At 41.1% G+C, this 24238-nt stretch overlaps 1 pseudogene; it reads right to left on the bottom strand.

The window, feature by feature from the left end:
- Positions 1-23733, bottom strand: part of LOC128060481 (tissue alpha-L-fucosidase-like) — a 143390-nt pseudogene extending 119657 nt beyond the window's left edge.
- Positions 23734-24238: the final 505 nt, after the last annotated feature.

The raw sequence follows: 24238 nt of genomic DNA, 5'->3' as shown, positions 1-24238 counted from the left end.
CCCTCATTCAAGAGGGCCAGGAGGGGTGCCTGAGAGTGCTTAGTGGCAGGTGTTAGAGCAGTTCTCATGCCCCACTCCCTGCTCATATTGTACCTCAAAGGTCTTTTTTAAAATAAACATCTTAAGCAAATAACTCCAGTTGTTGGAAAAGACATTGAACTCCACTACTCACTTTATGCCTAGCGTATCTCATCTCAGTGCTGGAGCTCACTGTTGACCAAGTGAACTTATTCAAAATGATTAGCCAGTGGTGCTTTTTTCCAAATCGCTTAATGACAGTTACTAATTTTTAAAAGAAAAGAACTTGTTCCTGACTCAAACATTCTATGCACCTAACAAGCATATTTATCTCCAGTTCATAAATAGGAAAACTGAATTCCATTAATGTCTAGATTTTGTGTTTAATTCATCAAACCATGAATACTCCCTTCCAAAAGGAAAAGTGTAGTATAATGAGCAAACTAGCTTCTCTAGTTGGAGAAGGCAATGGCACCCCACTTCATTACTCTTACCTGGAAAATCCCATGGACAGAGGAGCCTGGTAGGCTGCAGTCCATGGGGTCGCTACTAGTCCGACACAACTGAGCGACTTCACTTTCACTTTTCACTTTCCTCCATTGGAGAAGGAAATGGCAACCCACTCCAGGGTTCCTGCCTGGAGAATCCCAGAGACGGGGGAGCCTGGTGGGCTGCTGTCTATGGGGTCGCACAGAGTCGGACACGACTGAAGCAACTTAGCAGCAGCAGCAGCTTCTCTAGTTGGCCTTTCTTTTTTTTATTGGAGTATAGTTGCTTTACACTCCTGTGTCATTTTTTGCTCCAAAACAAAGTGAATCAGCCGTACAAACACATATATCCCCTCTTTTTTGGATTTCCTTCCTATTTAGGTCACCACAGAGCATGAAGTTACCTGTGCTATACAGTGGGCTTCCCTGGTGTCTAGAATGGTAAAGAATCCACCTGCAATGCAGGAGACCTGGGTTCGATCCCTGGGTTGGGAAGATCCCCTGGAGGAGGGCATGGTAACCCACTCCAGTATTCTTGCCTGGAGAATCCCATGGATAAAGGAGCCTGGTGGGCTACAGTCCATGGGGTTGCAAAGAGTCAGACACAACTGAGCGACTAAGCACAGCAGTCCCTTCAGTCGTGTCTGATTTTTTGCAACCCTACGAACTGTAGCCCACCAGGCTCCTCTATCCATGGGATTCTCCAGGCAAGAATACTGGAGTGGGTTACCATGCCCTCCTCCAGGGGATCTTCCCAACCCAGGGATTGAACCCTTGTCTCCTATGGCTCCTGCACTGTGGGTGGATTCTTTATTGCTGAACAGCCTGGGAAACCCCAGTTTCTCATTAGTTATCTATTTTATACATAGTAGTGTATATATGACAATCCCAATCTCCCAATTTATACCACCCCTCCTTTTGCCCCTTGGTATCCATACATTTGGGAGAAGGCAATGGCACCCCACTCCAGTACTCTTGCCTGGAAAATCCCATGGATGGAGCAGCCTGGTAGGCTGCAGTCCATGGGGTTGCGAAGAGTCGGACACGACTGAGCCACTTCCCTTTCATTTTTTACTTTCATGCATTGGAGAAGGAAATGGCAACCCACTCCAGTGTTCTTGCCTGGAGAATCCCAGGGACGGGGGTGGGCTGCCGTGTATGGGGTTGCACAGAGTCAGACGTGACTGAAGCGACTTAGCAGCAGCAGCAGCAGCAGCAGCAGCATCCATACATTTGTTCTCTTCATCTGTGCCTCTATTTCTGCTTTGCAAATAAGATCATCTGTACCATTTTTCTAGATTTCACACATATATATTAATATATGATATTTCTTTTTCTCTTTCTGACTGGTTGGCCTTTCTTAACCAAGCAAGTGACTTCTAGTAAGTTCTGTCATTGCTTTAGGGATTGTCTTTTCACCAAAAAATTAGTGTTTTCAAAAATGATCTGAGGTTTCTTTCAGTTCATAAACAGCTTTAAGACTCAGGGCAGTGAGTAAAAAGTCATTTTGTTTTGTCACATGCAAAAAAATAAATAAAATAAGGCTTGGCCACCAACATGAGTAAATGCTCATTTTCAGACATTAAAGACAGTTTAGACCATAGCTATCTGCTACTTCTTCTACTGAGTCCACACTTCGAAGATCCTGGCAGGGAAAAAAGGCAAGAATCTCCCTGCCTCTGGGTGTTTGCAGCACGTTTCCCACAATGCTGATTTCTCCCTTCTTTGAATCTCTGCTCATGAATGATCACACCTGGCAGCTGTGGGCAAGCTCACTTACCCACTACACCTCCGAGTCAGCAGCTAATTAGAAATACAGTATGAACACAATCATTAAACCAGCCCAAAAAGCTGTGGCGGAATCTAGTTTACAAAGTCTGTTTGAGACAGAGGTGTACATAAGATGACTCCTTTTAAATATAGAATGCCAGGAGTTTACTGAAGAATAAGAGTCCAGGGTAGATAAGAAAAGTTTTCTTTAAGGACTGGGTTTAATATCCATTGTGAAACAAAATGACTTAAACATGATCAATATATTCAGAGTTTTAAAATAGTTACTTTCCTTTTATTCCTTCCCTAATTCTTCACATAGTTAATCTGACTTACCATGTCTTCACTGAGAATCATACAGTTAATCAACTGAAATCAGTAAAATTAATATTCTTTTGGAAAGAATACATTTTTTTCAAAAAGATACATTATTTTTCTAGGTCAAATTCACATTTGTGATTTGTTTACGCAAGTGCTGATAATGAGCTCAAAGAGAAGCTTATTTACAGTTGATTGTGGTTGATCACATGAATAGCCTCAGTCCTTCACTCCTTGTATCTAGGCCTTTGCCCTGTGACTTTATAGTTCCTCTCATTTAAAAGACACATCTGTTTTGTCATCTCTTGAATCTGGTCTTGGACGTGTGACTTGCTTTGGCCAACAGAATGAGATGAAACTGACAAGTGTGCCAGTACTAAGCCTAGACTTCAAGAAACCTGCGTGTTTCTGCTTGTTTCGCACTTCCGCCATTGCCAGGACAAAGGGCATGCCTGTGTTATCTGGGAATCTCAGGAGAAGGATGAGAGACATGTAGAGCAAAGCCAAGTCACCCCAAACAACCCAAACTAGATCTAACAAGCCCTCAGACACAAAAGAGAGCCCAGCTGAGATCAAAGGAGCCCTGTAGATGCAGGGGAAGAAAAGGTCTACCATCGTAGTATACCTGGAGCTGCTGTGCTGGTTTGCTGCGCAACAGTTTCATGGCAATAGCTGATGACTTCATTGATCTTCCCTAACACTAACTGGTACTGATAATGACGTTGAAATTGCCACACCTCAAGATATTTGTGACTGTCTGGTCTCTCCCTACTTTTATTAGCACGTGTAATACGTTGATTCTGAGTCATTGTCATTGTATTCTTTTTGGTACACAAACTTTCCATGTTCTCTGAGCATCTTAGGCAAGGAGTTGTCAGGTTTTGATGTGGCCAGAAGAACTACCCGGAGGGCTTCTTAAAACATGTATTTCTGAGCCCTACCTCCAGAGTTTCTGATCTAGTTGGTCTACAGTCGACCCCAGCCTCAGAATGGGCATTCCTCACAAGTCCCTATTCTGGTGCTGATGCTTCTAGTTCCAGGACCACATTGTGAGATCCAGTCCCTCAGGCTATCAAGGGTTAAGCGCAAGGTTGCTGGTTCACATACCCATCTGTGTTTTCCCAAAGCACGTTTTCCATCACCTTTTCTGACCAGTAAATGAGTTGGGCTGGAGCCAAGATTCCATAGCCTTCCAGATGAGTTCCCTCTGCAACAGACATCTCTGCAGAAAAACAGCAAGCAGGGTTCCCAAGCCTGCATGGGACTCAGCAAGGACTCAGCACACTCTGCCCACAGACTTACAGCTATGCCAGTGACTTGAGAAGTTTTCTGGCTTGCATCCAGGAAGGATCTAGGAGGATAAAAGAGAGTTCACACTTCTCCATGTCCACCTCAAAGCATTTGTCCTTAAATTTGCCTTCTTAGAATTCTGGAATTTTACTGTCAGGAAAAACTCTTAGCCCCATCTATTTAAATGCGTACAATCAATTTCTCCCTCTCAAATCTCCACGGCAGGTATTCTCATTTCTTCCCACTTGCTGGGTGTGCAGTGATCCCCCACTGTGAAAACAGAACAGCTTTTGCTCATGGTGCAGCTCAACTCTGCCTGATCTCTTTTTCATAACAATCTTTCACAACAGTTGAACTCAGACACTCAAGCATGGCTCTGTAGCATCAGCAAGCGTTGGCAAGAATCTGGGTCCTCTGAGTGATTTTTATTTGCAGTGTTGCCTCAGAAAATGAAACCAAATTGAAAAAAACTGTCCCTTGAAATGTAACATTTTAAAAACACAATAGGGAAGCTGTAAGCATTCATAAAGCACTGGCCAGCCTGCTTCACCTTTCACTTCCTTTCTTTTAATAAAGCATGGTTTTCATCTGCTAATTGCTGCATGATTTTAACTCAGTAGCTGTACTTTGAAGAAAAGTAGGGTTGTCCTTGAGGTGTGCGAACACTTGCCCAGGGGCCTGGGGAATGTCTGGCACTTTTCTGCTCATAGTTTGGCATCCTGGAAATACTTCCCATCTGTTTTATAAAAGTAGTTTGCCCCTATTTTGAAAATCTTTTATTTTGCAAAGAATTTTTATAAGAATCTTAGAACTCAATGTCACAATCAACCACTACTTTGCCTATCATTAAAGCCATAAACTATTTGACATTAAAACCAAATGGTTGTAGACTATTTCTGTTCAATAGATATTTATCAAGCATCTACTATGCATACTTACTCTGCCTGGTAAGAGATACAGAAGTGAAAATATCCCCTCTTTGCTTTCAAAGTGCTTATAATACTTTTGATAAAACCAACCTCAAAACAAATAATTATTCCTTCATTCATTCAACACATATGTGTTGAGTGCCTATTATGTCCTTGGCATAGTACATACTGTACATAGAACACGCAACAATAATAATGGTGGACTTGATTCCTGCTCAAAGTTTAGTCTTGCAAGGAAGTCAGACAGTTACAAAAAGGGTGATAAATATCACTTGGGACAACCATATGGCAAGAACATGAGGCAGGAGACCCTAGTTTAGTCTGTGAAGTCAAAGAAAAGCTTTTGGAAGAAATAACACATAAATTGAGACCTGAAAGTACAAAAGAAGATGCTGAGAAAGATGGAGAGAAAATGAGGATGAAATAGATTTGCAAAGGTGGAGCTAATCTGCCACCTATAAAGAATTTTTTAAAAATCAGTATAATGAGGGCTTCCCTGGTGACTCAGCAGTAAAGAATCCACCTGCCAATGAAGGACACACAGGTTCAGTCCCTGGTCTGGGAAGATCCCACATACCGTGGAGCAGCTAAGCCTGTGTGCCACAACTACCAAGCCTACGTGCCCTAGAATCTGTGCTCCGCAACAAGTGAAGCCTCTGCAATGAGAAGTGCATGCATAAAAGGAGAGAGCAGCCTCCACTTGCTGCAACCAGAGAAAGCCTGCACACAGCAGCAGAGACCCAGCACAGCTCCAACCAGCGCTCTGTGACAATCCAGAGGGGTGGGATGGGGTGGGAAGTGGGAAGGAGATCAAGAGGGAGGGGATGTATGTGCGCCCTCACGGTACTGACAGTTAAAATCACTTATATGGGGCGTTTCTTCCAGGTTTCCTCTGGCCAGTCATTTTGCTTTGATTGGTCCTGAGTCTGTTTTTGAAATATCTCAGGGTCCTCCCATGTGTGCACATGGATCTCTTAGCCAAGATGGAATTCCAGTGAAGAAACCTATACGCAAGTTGACACCACCTACTCTGGAGGTGCCCTCTCCTTTTTTGACCTTCAAGGAACTGTATAGTTGGGAAGGTCTCCTTGACTTCGAGAATGAGAAATGTGTGGTCTCTGTTTTTTATCTGGGCAGGATTCAGCTTCTCAAATTGCTATTATGGAGTATCTGTCCACAGGGGATGAACTACAGCTGCTCAGTCTGGGGTTCATCTGCTGCTGCTGCTGCTAAGTCGCTTCAGTCGTGTCCGACTCTGTGCGAGCCCACAGATGGCAGCCCACCAGGCTCCCCCGTCCCTGGGATTCTCCAGGCAAGAACACTGGAGTGGGTTGCCATTTCCTTCTCCAATGCTGGGGTCCATCTATCTCCTGCCTTAATATGAGTAGAAGTAATGGAACTTTATCTTTAGCTGGGGGTCTAAATCTTCCGGTATACTCAGTCTGATGCCTTAGACTCCAGGCAGCCCAACAGTCCTTTCATGCAGCTGCACTTGCTCAGCCAATCCTGCTTGTCATGCAAGACTTAATCAAGGAACAGAGACAGACCTCATTCCTTCTGAGTCCCCTGCTCCTTAGCTACTCCCAGCCTCTCCATCTTTCAAAGTAGGGGAGTCCTATAGTGCATCTAAATATTGTGAAAATCCCTGATTGCATTTTTCCAAACAGCAATTCCTCTGGCTTCTAATTCTGAACTTCTTATTTGAGAAATGTTTGTTTCCCATTCCCATTTCTGATCAATAGCTGGTCTCTACTTAAAATCAATTTTTTTTCAACTATCTCTGAATTATAGTATCAGATAGAAACTGCCTTTTGCTCAAAGGCTTAGTATTAGAAAAATAATCACAATACTAAAATGAAATGTAACTTTCTTTTCATTTATGTAAGATATTTGAATTTTTGTAGGTCAATGCTCCTCAAATTTTAAGTATACCATAATTCTCCATGAAAACATTGAAATGGACCCACACCTGCACTCAAGGGTCCCCACCCCTGACCCCAGGAGTCCTGCCCCAGGTGGAAGAGCCATGTGGGCCAGCAGGTGTGCCCTGGCCAGGCTCCCACTCAGGGCTTTGTGTGCCCATCTCACCTGGTTGTGATGGTCACCTCTAGTACTGACCTGGTTCATAGAGGCCACAGACACACACATACACCCACCTCATTCCAGTCTCCAGGTCCAAGCCTTCCTCCCTGCTTAGTCATGAGGACTCTGATCCTCTGGGGTCCTGACACCCAGAGCAGGGCCTGCAGATACCTGGTCTCCCTCCTAGAAACATGGGACTTATTTTTCTGATTGAAAAAAATATAAAGTGCTGTGCAATTATTTAAAAAAACAAAAACACTGGAACCAATTTACACCAGTCATGGGATTCCAAGTGATGGACCAAAAACAACAGACTCATTGCTTCCCGAGTCTGAGTTTAAAACTGAAGGCAGGTAGCTTGATAGGGATTGCATTGAATTTGTAAATTGCTTTGGGAAAACTGGTCAACCACTTGTAAAAGAATGAAACTAGATCACTTTCTAACACCGCACACAAAAATAAACTCAAAATGGATTAAAGATCTAAATGTAAGACCAGAAACTATAAAACTCCTAGAGGAGAACATAGGCAAAACACTCTCAGACATAAATCACAGCAGGATCCTCTATGATCCACCTCCCAGAATTCTGGAAATAAAAGCTAAAATAAACAAATGGGATCTAATTAAAATTAAAAGCTTCTGCACAACAAAGGAAAATATAAGCAAGGTGAAAAGACAGCCTTCTGAATGGGAGAAAATAACAGCAAATGAAGCAACTGACAAACAACTAATCTCAAAAATATACAAGCAACTTATGCAGCTCAATTCCAGAAAAATAAACGACCCAATCAAAAAATGGGCCAAAGAACTAAATAGACATTTCTCCAAAGAAGACATATGGATGGCTAACAAACACATGAAAAGATGCTCAACATCACTCATTATTAGAGAAATGCAAATCAAAACCACAATGAGGTACCACTTCACACCAGTCAGAATGGCTGCGATCCAAAAATCTGCAAGCAATAAATGCTGGAGAGGGTGTGGAGAAAAGGGAACCCTCCTACACTGTTGGTGGGAATGCAAACTAGTACAGCCACTATGGAGAACAGTGTGGAGATTCCTTAAAAAATTGCAAATAGAACTCCCTTATGACCCAGCAATCCCACTGCTGGGCATACACACTGAGGAAACCAGAACTGAAAGAGACACATGTACCCCAATGTTCATCGCAGCACTGTTTATAATAGCCAGGACATGGAAGCAACCTAGATGTCCATCAGCAGACGAATGGATAAGAAAGCGGTGGTACATATACACAATGGAGTATTACTCAGCCGTTAAAAAGAATTCATTTGAATCCGTTCTGATGAGATGGATGAAACTGGAGCCAATTATACAGAGTGAAGTAAGCCAGAAAGAAAAACACCAATACAGTATACTAACACATATATATGGAATTTAGAAAGATGGCAATGACGACCCTGTATGCAAGACAGCAAAAAAGACACAGATGTGTATAACGGACTTTTGGACTCAGAGGGAGAGGGAGAGGGTGGGATGATTTGGGAGAATGGCATTCTAACATGTATACTATCGTGTAAGAATCGAATCGCCAGTCTATGTCTGACGCAGGATACAGCATGCTTGGGGCTGGTGCATGGGGATGACCCAGAGAGATGTTATGGGGAGGGAGGTGGGAGGGGGGTTCATGTTTGGGAACGCATGTAAGAATTAAAGATTTTAAAATTAAAAAAAATAATAAAAATTAAAAAAAATTAAATAAATAAATAAATAAATAAAAATTAAAAAGAATAAAACTGAAGGCATATTGATTTCTGGAGAGGTACAATCTTCTACTTTTTTAAAGCAGCAGTTAGGACAGTGTTCATACAGAAGGTCTGAAGTGCAAACACTTTCTATACATTCTGGATCCTTGCAACCCTAAGTGTAGTCCTTGACCATTTGTATTATCCAGTTGCTTGTCGTAAATGGAGAGGAACAGCCTGCAGTGCAGACCTACTGAATAAGAATCTGCATTTTAATGAGATTCCTGGGTGATTCATATGAACGTTACAGTTGAAGAAGAAATGTAAATAAGATGATGTTTGGGTTCCAGGATTGTTCTTCCCACACAAAAAAGTAGGATGGGAGAAGACAGTGCTTACATCTCTGGCTCTGTTAAAATATTCTCAACATTTGTCTGCAACTCTGCTACCTTTGCAGTCTTTGACTAAATTCATTCCGACAGTCAGCACATCTGGGCACCTGGAAGGTATAGTAGCCCTCTTGCAACAGAAAACTCCTCAGCTTTGCTTCCAGCACGTTGACTACAATGCTCTCCACCACGAGGCTCCTTAAGTTTGATATTATCTATCATCTCTCCTTCCTTCTGAATCCTGCATTTTTATAGTGTTGAGAGTGCCTGGACACATAATACAGCGGAACAAAAGGAAGAAAGACTCCTACATCTTCACAGCATCCCCCTTGACCCTGAAGACTGTTGTTGTTCAGTTGCTAAGTCATGTCCGACTCTTTGCGACCCCATGAACTGCAGTACTCCAGGCTTCCCTGTCCTTCACTATCTCCCTGAGTTTGCTCAAAGTCATGTCCTTTGAATCAGTGAGACCTTCCAACCATTTCATCCTCTGTCATCCCCTTCTCCTCTTGCCCTCAGTTTTTCCCAGCATCAGGGTCTTTTCCAATGAGTCAGCTCTTCACAACAGGTGGCCAAAGTATTAGAGCATCAGCTTCAGCATCAGTCCTTCTAATGAACATTCAGGGTTGATTTCCTTTAGGTTTGACTGGTTTGATCTTCCTGATGTCCAAGGGCCTCTCAAGAGTCTTCTCCAGCCCCACAGTTATAAAGCATCAGTTCTTCAGTGCTCAGCCTTCTTTATGGTCCAGCTCTCACATCTGTACATGACTACAGGAAAAACCATAGCTTTGATTTGTTGGACCTTTCGGCAAAATGATGTCTCTGTTTTCTTAATATGCTGTTTAAATTACTGCTACCCAATAGAACTTTCTGGGATGATGGGTCTCTTCTATATCTGCACTGCTCAGTCTGAGAGCCATTTGCCACATATGACTGCTGAGCAACTGAAACATAACGGGTGTTGGGAATTCCCTGGCGGTCCAGTAGCTAGGACTCAGCACTTTCAATCCATGGTCAAGGAACTAAGCAAGCTGTGCGATGCAGCCAAAAAAAAAAAAAGCAACAACCAAAAAAAAAACCAAACAAATTTAACTATATGGCTGAAAAACTGATTTTTAAAAATTCATTGGCTGTTTAAATTTAAATCTTAAATAATTAAAAGTAAAAAAATTTCTCAATGTGTTTCTTCAGTCTCACTACTGACATTTAAGTACTTAATAGCCACACGTGTAGCTACTGGCTACATTTTTAGAAAGTGTAAGTCTAGATCTTTCTCCTGAGGGTTTCTTGGCTCCCTACTTTTACTGATGCCTGGGTGGTCATTGCATCATCATTTAATGTCCAATCACAACAGCTGTAGTGACTATGTGTATGTGTGTGTGTGAAGGCGGACAGAAATCCTTACATCAGGATATGACTGATGTTTTTATAGTTACCATATATTTCCACCCCTGGTATAGAAAACACCTTGGAAACTAAAGCTCAAAAGGAGTTTGTTTGTTTTTTTAAATGATTACAAAGCACTCTAAAAATGCCCTAAGAAAATGACCACCTTGTGATAACCTCAAAAGGGTTATTATAAACTACTTTGAGAGCTTTCTTCTTTCAGAGTCTCCAGAGGTACAGAAAAGAACCAGCATCATCAGCAAATTTTACCATCAAACAATTGAATATGTTAGATGGAGAAATCAAATATTCTGATTGGCTGATAAGAAGTCTGAGCAGGGACTAATGGAATGTAACTCTCTGTTCAGAATTTATGATGCTTCATCGTCATTTAATTAACAATATAAATATTAAAAAAACATTTTATAATAAAATTTTATAATTGTAATAAGACACCCTAGCACATGAATTATGGGGTATTAATTCCCACCCACTTTTGTTGAAACTGGACATGAATGAATATATTAAAATGCCCACTATGTCATGTCTTCGTGCATAAAAAATAAAGTGGCAAAAAAATGTTCCAAAAGTCAAAATCATCCCCTTAGAAAATAAGCAAAGAAAGTCAGTGAAAATGTAATTTATGGAGTTTTAGCTCTTATTCATTTTTCCACTGGTAATTACATTACCCACACAGGAGACAGTTATTGAAGAGTTTCAAAAAAATTAAAGGTTTTTTTTTACTCTAGATTTGTAACTTTCCACTCCTGTACAAAGAGGCCATGTTTTTTCCTCCTAAATCACCCTATAATTTAAGAACACAGTAATAAAAAATATATTAGTAGTATGCAGAACACAAGGATTAGAATTTTCTGAACAGCAGTCTTGAATCATATCCAGTATCACAATCATTTATTTATAATTATAATATATATAATTATATATAATTACATTTATAATTATAACAACATTTATATATATTTATAAAGTACCCTGCACCGTGCAATGTGCTTTGCATATGTTGTCTCAGTGAATATTTACAGTAACCCATGAGGTTATAATTATACCATTGACTCACTTTACAGGTGAGAATACTGAGGCTTAGAGCAAGCTACCTAGAGAAAACTAGTTAACTGTAGAGATCAGATTCAAACCTAGGCACTCTAATTCCAAATCTAGCTCACTAACCATACACTACTTGTAGGGTAGTCACTGAAATTAACCCTATTGATACATAAGGAAGATCAAAGCAGACAGATCAGAACTCAGTCACCAGCCTCACCGTTTAGGCTGCAGCTTGTCGAGCCTGGAGTAACAAAGCAATTTTTGGAGTCCAGTAAGTCCCTCAAGATTGAGGAGAGGCTCGAAGAGTAGGCGTAAGGGAAAAGCAGGAGAGATCGTTTCAGGAAACATGATCAGAAAAGTGCTTCTGGGAATTCATTAAATTAAAAAATAAATATATGGAAACAGGATTCTATGACCACAAGTGTTCCAATTTTCCAAGGTTTAACGATCTGCTTTTGTTGGAGAACATTCAGAGATTTGGTGGAGGGCTGGAACCTCCTGGGAAAAGATGCATCTGGACAGTGAGGCACACCAGCGTGAGCACAATACTTAGTATCAGAGAGAAGAAGGCAGTGGCCATCTGAGTTCTCAAGGATTACAGTAGACGCTCCAGGGACAGGATCCAGGTCTTCAGCAAATGAGCAGGCAGAGTGGGAGCACAGCTGGTGGGTTTGGCCATTATTAGCAGTTAGAGGTTTTCCCAGTTCAAGCTCAGCCATGAGGGGGAAACAGAGGCAGTCTCCTGGTGGTCAGGTTTGCAGAATATGTAAGACATCCCTGGGGAGACATAAAGCTGGAGGAGAGCTGAGTGGAGAAGTACATTCTGTGATGCTGCTGATGATCTGATTTTCCTCTCCAAGCTGGTGGCGGGCTCCTTCTGACGGAGGAGGGCGAACACACAATGCCACCTGCCAGTGGTCTGGAGTTGGAGAGAGACGGTGATGCCAGCCCAAGACAAAAGGAAGTGAGGGCTCCAGTGTGGGGCACACAGTGAAATCTAACCGTGGGCTGCTGGAGTTCAGATGGGGGGAAACACCAACACAAGGCTCTCCTAGGACCAGCTCTTCATCTAGATACATCTGTGTGACTCTACTAGCTGCTCGCTGGTAAGACCCCTCTCTGAAGTAGTGCGATCCTGAATCATTCTGAGAACCTTTCTTGATAAAGTTCAAGCCACTGAATTCTGATATTACCACAACTTTGTCACTTAATTCAGTCTCTCTGAAGAAAACATGAGCAATATGGGTCAATTATCTCTCCACTTGTGCCTTAGTTTTTTGCTTGCATTTCGTTAACCTACATGGCTTATGCCTGAACACTCACCTAGGTACAAAATAACAAATTCCAGATGAACGGATGGGGTCCAGGTAGACAGTTTTGTCCACCACAGCATTACCTGCCTTAATAAGGCAAACACTAGTGTCCAAGACGACGATCAAAGAAAATTCAGAGCCAAGTAAAAAGTCTACACAAAATTTACTGAGCATTCTAAAAACCATCAAGGCCCCACTCCCCATCAGCTCAGCCAGCCTCTGCACACTGCCACCACCACCACTCCTCCCAGAACCACAACATAACCTCTTCTCGTTTATGAATGAATTATCTTCAGATTTTTCTCTCTATGACCATAACTGAGCAAGATTGAGTTCTGTCATTAGAACTATGCTGGCCAGTATTTCACACTAAGTGGGCTAATATTTCCACAAATATTCATAGCAACACTGTTCTCCAGAAATGACTTCCAGGCTTGAGAAGGAAGAGAATGGTAGGATTAGCTGAGATCATTGGATGATTTAGAAAGGAAATTGGGGTATTTCCTTAATGAAACTGGCAATTCCTACACAGACTGTGGCAGGTGTCACAAAACACACCTACAGGTAAAACTTTAGACCTTTCAGATATTCGGATCTTGTAAAGTAAAGAGACACAGAAAGAAAATGTTGAAAACAAAACTGAAGATATAAAAAATAGTGAGTAGGTTTGATGGGCCTTAAGAAAACCCAGTAAAGAAGGAAAACGTTTTGATACAGGCTTTCTGAAATTTCTGTCCTTCAATCTTTCCTTCTTGCAACTGTACCAGGTGGTGGCTTGTTGCCTAGAATCCTAGAATAAAGGAATCAAAGTTTTAAAGCCACATCCCAGGTTTAAAACAGAAACGTTTAAAGAGTACATGATCAATAAGAAGGCCAGTTTTTCGAAACCCTGAAGAAAAAAGTGAGTTAGGCTGGGGGAAGGATGTGAGCAGTTTAGACTCCAAGAGCTGTTCCTGAGAAGTCCTAATCCCCATCCCATCACCCCTAGGCTGATTCCAGGGGTGGGGGATGAAGCAACAGAGTGTCCCCTCAGGACTGTCGGAAAACCAAGACAGAGAAGACCAGTGCTTCATATCCTGTGGGCCCAGGAATGCAGCTAGGAGTTCTGTCACGCCCCAGGGTGAGGCTGGAGCCCTTGAGTACAAATACCTGTATGGGGTGTCTAGGACAAAAGTCTTGAGGCAACCTCACCAAGTAACAACATGCTCTCTCTGCAGACATGAGACCACAGAGCTGCTGGGGCTGCCCAGCTGGACAGGAAGGACACAGTAGTGGGGGCAGCTGGAGACCACACAAGAGGAACCAGGATTTCAACTAGAAGAGGTAAAGAGATGAGAAACCTTGAATTAACTGAAAGTCATCCTGATTCGACAGACTTCACCCTAAATTGTCAAACAACACATTTTTACTCTCTACCAGGCAGAATGAAGTCTTGAGATGAAAATTAAGTGTATTATTTAGCATGATCTAGTTTGTGTGTGTGTGTGTGTGTTAGTCACGCAGTTGTGTCCAACTCTTTGCGATCCCATGGACTATATCCTGTTGGGCTCCTCTGTCCATGGAATCCTCCAGGCAACAGTACTGGAGTGGATAGCCATTCCCTTCTCCAGGGGATCTTCCTGACCCAGGGATCCAAGCTCAGTCTCTCACATTGCAGGCAGATTCTTTACCATCTGAGCCACCAGGAAAGCCCAAGTATGTGAAAATAGGCAGCCTCCAAAATGACAAATCAGATGCTGGTTCTCTCTATTGTTTAACAAAAAGAAAACCCTTCTTTGCTGAATCCCATAGGGTACTTTGAACAAAGTAGATGCTCTCAAGTTGAGTGACAGGAAATATTCTGCTAACAATAATCTCCCAGGTGCACTTAAAGTCTTATTTGAGTCAAGTAAGTATTTACGCACACGGTATCTCTAGCATAGTGCTATTGTGAATTCGAAATACACCAATATGCAAAAAAGGGAGGGAATGTTTCAGAGTAATTAATAAGAGGTAAGACAAAAGAAAATTAAGGGTATTTATTCAAAGAAAATAAAAACTCTAACTCAAAAAGATATCTGCACCCCCAAGTTCATTGTAGCATTGTTTGCAATAGCTAAAACACAGAACCAATCTAAATGTCCATCACTGGATGAATGAATAAAGAAAAGATAGACAGATATCTGTATATCTACATATGTACATATACACAAACTATATATATATATATATATATATATATATATATATATATATAATGGAATGTTATTCATCCTTAAAAAAGAAGGAAACTCTGCCATTTGCCACAATCTGTATGGACCCTGTGGGCATTATGCTAAGTGAAACAAGGCAGAATGAGAAAGATAAACACCATATGATCTCACTTGTATGTGAGATCTAAACAAACAAACAAACCACACTCATAGATACTGAGAACAGATATCTCATTTTTTAAAAGGGAAGTTAAGGAAGATACATGCTTAAATGGAAATTTCTCTCTCAAATAATGAAGAAAGGCTTGTTGGAGAAGATTATCCTGAGGTCAGAATTTGACAGATCATTGATAACACCCAAATAGCCCCTTAACCAATAAATTTTAGAACTCTTCTTGGGAGAAAAAGATTTTACAAGAATTGTCAGCCATTTGTGAAATGTACAGTGATTTCGATCGCTCTGCCTCCAAAGAGTTTGCAAACAAGCAGCAAAATGGTTAAGAGAGTGAAACAATGAACCACTAACAAACTTGAAAACAATAAATTTGTTGAAATCAAGAAATCTGAATTGAAACCTGTGTGTGCCAAGTCACTTCAGTCGTATCCGACTCTTTGCAACCCTTTGGACTGTAGCCCGCCAGGCTCCTCTGTCCAAGGGATTCTCCAGGTTAAGAATGCTGGAGCGGGTTGCCATGCCTTACTCCAGGGATCATCCCAACCCAGGGATCGAACCTGTGTCTTATGTCTCCTGCATTGGCAGGTGAGTTCTTTACCACTCGGGCCACCTGGGAATCCCTAATGGAAACCCACAGTTTCTTTAATATCTTGGTAGACTCTAATGTCTTCTGTAATTCTGATTCTCAAGCATTTGCAAGTTCACATATATTTTTGTGTTTGTTTTGTTAGCATTAAGTGATGAGGTGTTTGGGAAGAGGAGATCTTCCTGCTTGATCAGAAGCCCAGGGCTCAATCGGCCAGCAGATTCTGGCTAGTTGGCTATGGTAAAATGTTTTGCCTACACAAGAAAATCCATCTTTTTCTGAGCCTACATTACTGACAAATAAAAATAGACCATTTTGAAACTAAAGCTGTATTGCAAGTAGACAGCTTACTAACTAGGGTACAATTAATTAACTGTACAGTTCATTTTTATAAATATTTGGACTCTAGCATAATTTTAGCTATGTCCTGTGAAATTGATGAGAGCTTCAAGGCTTTTATTTTCCTTTTTATTTGGACATGGGGAAGAACTGACAGCGGTGTGGGATTTATTGGAAGAATAAATGTGGTTATCTAAATAAGTGATTATTGTTTAAGGTCTATCAATAAAAATTTAGTGATTAAAAGCAGAAGTGTCAAACTTGTTCCAAGTTCCCTGGCTCTTATTCAATTAGAGTAGATTTTTAATGTTCTTTTAATGGAATTTTCATGAATTAATTTAATTGAATATTGAGATGCCTTACTCTACTCTCATATACATCTTTTTAAAACACAGATAAAGGATAGAACTAGAAAGAAACAGAGAGAGAGAAGGAATGGAGGGACAGAGGAAGGAAAGAAGTTTCCAAGGGAGGGAAGAAGGGAGGAAGGGTGGGAGGAACAAGCAAGCAAACAGCCTGACTGGTTCACTGCTGATGCTGAAATTCCTCATCTCCTTTTGTCAACCTTTCCAAAATGACAGTGAGTTTATAAAGCACATACAATATGTTAAAGTCCTGGGTTCTCCTGATCCCACAAACCTAATCACTTTACTAGTATACTAACAAATCGAACAGTATAGGCACTCTTGTAAAAACTGATAATCAGAATTATAATAGATAACAGAGCATACCAAGAATTATAGTACTCCCAAATTAAAGTAGTAATTCAGAAGTCAAGCTTTTTAGATTGGCTTACATAAAGCCCAGATTGCCATGCCCTTTCTCCTCTGGTTTTTCTCTACCTGTAAAATCTTTCAAACTCTTCCCCAGAACCTAGAAGAGATTCATCATCATAGATAAATTTTGGTATATTACTTACTGAGTCTTACCTAGTTCAAATTATTCCAATTTCTTATAAACTTTTTAAAAAAGATTTTTTGATGTGGATCATTTTCACAGTCTTTACTGAAGTTTTTACAATATTGTTTCTGTTACATGCTTTGGTTTTTTGGCCCCAAGGCATGTGGGACCTTAACTCTTTGACCAGGGATTGAACCTACACCCCTTGCATTGGAAAATGAAGTCTTAACCACTGGACTGCCAGGGAAGTCCCAAAAGGATTCCAGTTTGTAAGTCAACTAGCTTTATCTCAAATTGTGTAATTCTGGAATTTATTTATAAAACCGGTAATCAAAATTTTCAAGTAATAGAAACCAGAAGGATTCTGCATGACATATGGCCTAAATTACACACAGTAACTATAAATGTATTGATTCATCCTTTTGGCAAAAAATAAATAAATCGCTCCTTATAGTGAACCAATCTGGCTGTATTCCTACAAGTTCTCTGATGTATGACCAAATATCTCCTAACTCAGAAAAGTCACCTGTAACTTATGATTTCTTTGGGGATGGGCTAAAAGGCCTTTTTTCTGGATTCTCTCTTTCAAGAGTTCCCCTGTATACCTTGTATTATCATTATGATTAAAGTATTATTGAGAACCTACAGTATACCAGACTGTTTTGGTGTCTAGAAGTACACAAGGGAATAAAACAAAGACTGCTGCCTTGCTGTGCGCTTACCTTCTAATGGAGGAGATAGACAGTGAACAATAGCCAAACAATAAGTCAAGAATTGGAGGAGTTTTATAAAGTTCAAGCCAGATCTATTTCATCTCTCTGAATGATAACCAGTCAATTAACTCCCTGCCTTAAATCCCTTCCTGCTAAAACTAGCTAGGGTGGATTCTGTTTGCAGCGACTGAGCCTCAGCCCATGAGATTAGAAGCTGCTTTGTGAAGAATCCTCCCCAGTTTCTCTTTTAAAATTATAATAATGAAGCATATGTGTCCTTTAGTAACTACATTGTTTAAGAAAAAAAAAATCACTGAAGAATGTTAGGCAGCTCTTAGAATTGCCTGGAAGACTAGCGATCCAGGCTTGGAAAACAGACACAAAGGAAGGCCAGATGGCAGAAGCATGGCCCAGTGTTAGCCCACAAAGCAGCATCTTTCACTGCTGACTGAAGGCACAGGAAGGGTTAGCAGCTGGGCTAGGGAGCTCTCTACACCATTGGTCCTTTCCATCAGTAGTTCCATAGGCATCATCCTCAATGGATGTACCTGATTGACCAAACTAGGTGTCTGTCCTCCAGCTGATAAAACTGAAAAAGTTATCTAGCTTTTTTGGCTTCTGTAAATGGGAGAGGCTGTGGCAAGGGTCATAAGTTGGCACATTCTCCATACTTAGTAGGCAGAGAGTACCAATGCTGGACAGCTCCACCAAAATGACACACATCTTTAACAAAGGATTTTCTCTAAATTTCTTAAAAGGTATGTCTCTTTTTACAAGATTATATCTGTACCTACTTATAAATATTTCAAACATCAACAGTATAAAACTAAATACACAAGAGAAAAAGTAAAAACACTCACAGGCCCAGAATGTGGCCAAATAGCCAAGCTATGGAAGCCCTAGTCCTTCTGGCTGTCAGGTGAAGAGGTAACCTCATCAGGTGGGTCCTCAGGCTGGTCCTAGGGCCTTGGTTTTGGAATACCTGGGCTTCTTCCATCAAGGACATATTTGAACTCAATAGAAAGCAAGTGTGAGAGATAAGGTTGACGGTAAAGAGGAAACTTGTACCTCAGTATTTCTCAAGTCATCATCCTATATTGAATATATAGGAATACTACGTTATGAGGAGGCTTCCCAGGCAGTGCGGTGGTAAGGAATCCACCTGCCAAAGCAGGAGATGCAGTTTTGATCTCTGGGTTAGGAAGATCTGCTGGAGTAGAAATGGCAACCCATTCCAGTATTCTTGCCCGGAAAATCCCGCGGACAGAGGAGCCTGGTCGCAAAGAGTCAGACATGACTGAGCAACTGGGTACACATACACATTATGAGAGGTCTCAGAGCTCCTGTTCTTGGCAAACCAGCCCTTTGTCTACCCTCACTGTGAGAATGAGCTAGGTTCTCCTCCTGTGTCTCAAACAGGATGCTCCTGCCTTTATCAGATTGCTCACCCTACTGTAAATACCTGCTCTGTTCACTTGTCTGTCAGCCCTCCTGGACTGAAGGTGCTTTTGAAGAGCCTAAGCTATTCCATCTTGTAAAAGAACTCCATTTTGTTTCGGGCAAACAGACTTAGACTTTGGATATTGCCTAAACTTGCCCCACTGTGCGTGAGCCAATCAGCCCTTAGGTTAAACCTCCTGACTTTAAGTTCAAATTTGTGCTTTACCTTGGAAGTAATGATTTACCTTTGTGATTTACCTTGGAAGTAATGAGTTACATTTGTGTTTTACCTTGGAAGTAATGAGTTAGATTTGTGATTTACCTTGGAAGTAATGATTTACCGTGGAAATAAGAAAACCAATCAGAACCCAACACCTAGCTCTTCCACAGAAGGTAACCAATTAGACGTCTCCCAACCCAGAAACTCCCGTTTTTCAAATTTTTTGCACGAGAATACCCTATATAAGAAATGTAACCCAGAGTTCGGGGCTCCTCTCCTTAGCCACTGCGTCGGTAATGGTGGGAGCCTCAGCTCGAGCTTGGTAATAAAAACTCTCTTGCTTTTGCATCGGATACCGGCTCCCTGGTGGTCATTGGGAGATTTCGCGACTTGGGCATAACAGTTTGAGAAAAGAGAGTTTATATCTCATTCACAAATCACTTCGCTCGATACCTATAAGAAATTAGTTGATATTTGTTAAATGAATGAAATAAAGCTTCAATGTTGTGACTCCAAACCACCAGTGAAGTTGCTCAGTCGTGTCCAACTCTTTGCGACCCCATGGACTGTAGCCCACCAGGCTCCTCCATCCATGGAATTTTCCAGGCAAGAGTACTGGAATGGGTTGCCATTTCCTTCTCCAGGGGATCTTCCCAACCCAGGGATCAAACCCAGGTCTCTTGAATTGCAGGCAGATGCTTTACCATCTGAGCTACCTTTTGTGACTCCAAAAGGCAGAAATTAAAGATAAGAGGTGCTTCTGTATTACTTAACAACCTCAGAATGTTAGTCACAATAAAATCTCAGCTATGTTTTTTGCAAAAGATGACCTTGCAAACCACGATGCACCATGACCTTCAGGGAACGTTTGGAGTGTTAGGCTAGAGAGGTGGCTTTAACTGCATGTTCTCTCTGCCCTGGCACCACACTCTTTAGTTCTTTGCTCAGTTAATATTCCAGAGTCCCAGTCCCAACATACTTCACCGACCCCTCCTCCCACTGCACCATCACGCAGACCCATCACTCACCATCATCATTACCGTCCTCTGAAAGCAAGTGAACTACACCTAAGGACCAAAAATGCCAAACCCCTCGGTTGAAATCAATTGCTTTTTATAAAACAACTTTTTCCTGTACCTAGAATTCATCTAGCTGGGGACTTGCAGTGAAACATCTAGTCTCCCACACACCATTCTAAATAGCTAGAATGGAAAAGATAACCATGCCACTCCACATTGCTTAGCCTGTGCTGCGTTACACACCACCCGAAACTTAATGGCTGCCAAAACAGGCCTTTATTATTGCTGGCAAGTGTTTGGTCACTTGAGTGATTTAGGGCAAGACTGGTTGCTTTTGGCTGGCTTTGCTGATGCATCTGTGGTCAGTTGACTGGTTAGGTGCGATCAGGATGGTCTAGGATGGCCTCACTCATGTGTCTGCAGTTGTCTGGAGTGGTGAGGGTAACCAATCCATGTGTCTCTCATCATCCAAAAGGCCAGCATATCTTCTTCAGATGGTGATGGTAGCCACAGCCTCATAGGCAACAAAAGAGGGCAAGGCTCAATGTGCAAGCAGTTTTCACATCTCTGACTGTCTCACGTTTGCTATTATAGCACCAGCCAAGGCAAGTCACATGGTCAAGCAGACTCAACGCAAGAAGGGACAGTCCTGAGACATGGGTACAAGGAAGCCATGAACAAATTGGAGGCCATTGCCCAACAATCTACCATACACTCTTGACCCAAAGTGACTCCATTCTTCAACCTCTTTAAAACATCTACCCTACAATATACGTGAAGTGAAACTGATACTAACTTGGGAGGTGTCTCATCATTTCTGATTTCCTCCGTGTGTGGCTCCGACAGTCAACTGTGTGCTAGTACATGGTGTAAACACTGCACACAGCAGCCAAGCAAGTGAGCTTTTGAGAGCAGCCAGCCATTCATTTGCATGTTTGTGTACACAAGTTTGAATCCATAAAGACACAGATTTGGTGAGTCCCATTCCCAGTACAAAGGCCTGATATTTGTGGGAGGGCATGCATTCGGCAATTCATTTTTCCTGAGCTCCTACTGTGTGCATTGCAGTAGTGTGGAGATATAGAGTGGGGGTCTGGGTTCCAGTGAAGAAAGAATGGAGGTCCAGACTAAGACAGAAGCAAGCAGGTGGAACAAAGTTGCCAGAATTGAAAACTGAAGGAGAGGAAATCAAAAGGATTTTGTGACTGATTCTATGTGGAAAACAAGTGTGAGGGAGGAATTAAGGATGACTGCCAGGTGACCAGGTGGATGGTAGTGCAGAAGAAGACAATGTTTCCTCATAATGTAATTGCACAGATTCAAAGTGCCTACTCTATTGTTTTGATAAAAATTGTGGCTAGAAAAAAAACCAACCCACTCCAGTAAGGATGTATGACTTTTCTTAGTCCTATGCCTTCTAAAGAATCCTTTAAATCCACAAGTCTTCAATATCCTTGTAATTGCCTTTTCAATGTCTACCCAACACCAGCTCAAACATGTAATCAAACCTAAACTTAGTAAAATTATTTTTCTATAGAGTAATATATTTTTATTGTCCTTGTCCACTGCTAGAAGCCAAAAATCTCTTTTTTATTGGTATTATCTTACAATCATAAAGGCTCTGTGATTGGGTTATGATTGCTTCAAATGAAGAAACTTAGTCCAGGTAATTTCTCACGACAGAAGTCCATGAGGAAGGTTAAGTTTGAAATCAAGCATATCAGATAATGCATCCAAGTTCAGACATTTGATTTATTGCCTATCCTTTCTAATGATTAAATATTCGGCTGTCCCCATTGAAACCACACATATATTCATACTACAATGTTCAAAGCAGGTTAACTGTATACTAAGTTTCCACCTTCATCCTCTAGAGAAAAACATCAGCCTGGACACAACTCAATAACAAAGAATTAGATACTAAGATCCAAGAAAGAGAAGAAGAAATTAATGAGGACATGAGCATCAGATTTCTCTCCTAAGCACCAAGTCCTAGTAAAGTTTTTCTTTGTGGTAAAGGAACTCAAGAACAGCTGTCAAAAATATGGCACTGCTAACCCTTTAACAAATTAAAAAGCACCATCTGCACACACTGAAGTCTGGATAAGCAGATGTGCGCCAGTACAAAGCCCAGGGAAGAGAAAATGGCTTGATGATGCTGAGGTTAACGGGTCTGAAAGCAGACAGCATATGTTTCTCCAATAAAAGGAGCACTCCACTACAGAAGCCAACAATTTGTAATGTTTATAAATTGTTATTGAACCTCTAATGTACCTCTAAATACCTGCATTCATGTTTTCAAAGTTTCTTTAAGAACAGTAAGTAGATCAATTACAGAGGACTACAAGTTCAGCATCTTTCCGTGTACCATTAGTCGTTCAGTTTAGCTGAAGAAGGTCCCTACACTATCTTTAATCTGTTTCTCCCCCTACCTCGGCCACCCCCCATCCAGTAACGCCTCTCATTAAAACTAACTCTTTTGAAATATGCAACACTGGCTAGCTTGTCCCACTAGCTAATGGTCCTGAATTGATTCTTAATTAGTTGCAGTTTTGGAAAGAATCCAATTAAAATAGTGGGGGATTCCAATAGCAGAAAAGAGGCAGCTAATATGTGTTATGCTCTGAGCTGCTGATCTTTGCATTAAACTTGCTCAGGCAAAAGGCAGCTCTGCAGAATATGGCAGGATTCAAATCCTACTAAACATGTTCAGGTTTTAAACAGAAACCTTCACATGGTAATTTATCCTCTAGCCATAAAATATGATCAAAGAAAGGCAGCCAAATGCTGTTAGAAAAATTACATTCCTTCATTCCACTTTCTCTCTCTTCTTCCTAAAAGGACAGGTTACTAATTCAAGAGAAGACAGTGGAATCTTTTCAATAAATTATACTATATTTTTATTTGCTATATATTTTCCAGTTCCCTATTCAAATTCCAAAAAAGGAAGAGGAAGCTCAGTGTGGGAAGAATTGGAAAAATAAAATAAAAGATAGAGGAGGGAAGTCTCCAGGAGGATAAATAGGATATTTTCCTATGTTCTTTCCAAAAGCAAAGAGTTGCCACCAGCAAAATTCCCAGTGTTGTTTATGAGGGCAGCTGGAGGGCATTTGACAGGTATGGCTTTTATGGTTCGGATTTAATTATAGAAAAGCAAGGGCTCAGGAAAGCAAGGTCTCAGGAAACCCAGGCAGGAGAAGGACTGTGCCACTGCTGTAGGTGACAGTCACGTGACCAGCTTTGTATTCAGCAGTAATAACTCACTGCCGGCTACCGGGATGGAGCCCAGCTCGCCTATCCCCTGAGGAGCTTCCACCAGGCTTGGATTCACAGAGTCTCTGATCTGCAGATTAACATGATCAGGACCGTAGGCTTTGTCTTTTGCAAACATCCTCAGTCCCTGGATTTGTATCCAACATAATGTTGAGCCCATATTTATTTGAGTAATGAATTGCAGTAATTAATGCACACATTGATTTTTTTCAAGTCTCCCTGAAGGCTTTTTCTATTTTTAATTTATAGAAAATATATACCATTCCCTTAATAAGAGACCGCTCTCTGTTTCCAAATACATAGAAGAGACACAATCAAGCAAACAGCAAAAAATGAAAGAAGCAGGTGATGTTAAAGATAGGACCAAGGACTGAATTAAAGTCACTTTTTAAAAAATCAGTAGGAAGGGCCTTTTCCTGTGGAACTTCAGTCTACTCTGGATCTGTTCAAATACTTCGTCAAGCTGTTTAAAGAAACAGTTATTTGAAATATCCAGTATTCACACAGATAAATATCTCCTTTTAAACTAAGCTTCTTTTCAACTGTTAATAAACGGATATCTTGTGCACAAAAAAAAAAAAAAGAGATGAAGAAGAGAGTTAAATCTGAATCAGATAAACATT

This window comes from Budorcas taxicolor, chromosome 2 (assembly GCF_023091745.1).
Source record: "Budorcas taxicolor isolate Tak-1 chromosome 2, Takin1.1, whole genome shotgun sequence".
Classification (NCBI taxonomy): domain Eukaryota; kingdom Metazoa; phylum Chordata; class Mammalia; order Artiodactyla; family Bovidae; genus Budorcas; species Budorcas taxicolor.
The sequence above is the reverse complement of the archived record's forward strand: the minus strand, read 5'-3'. Positions and strand labels throughout refer to the sequence as shown.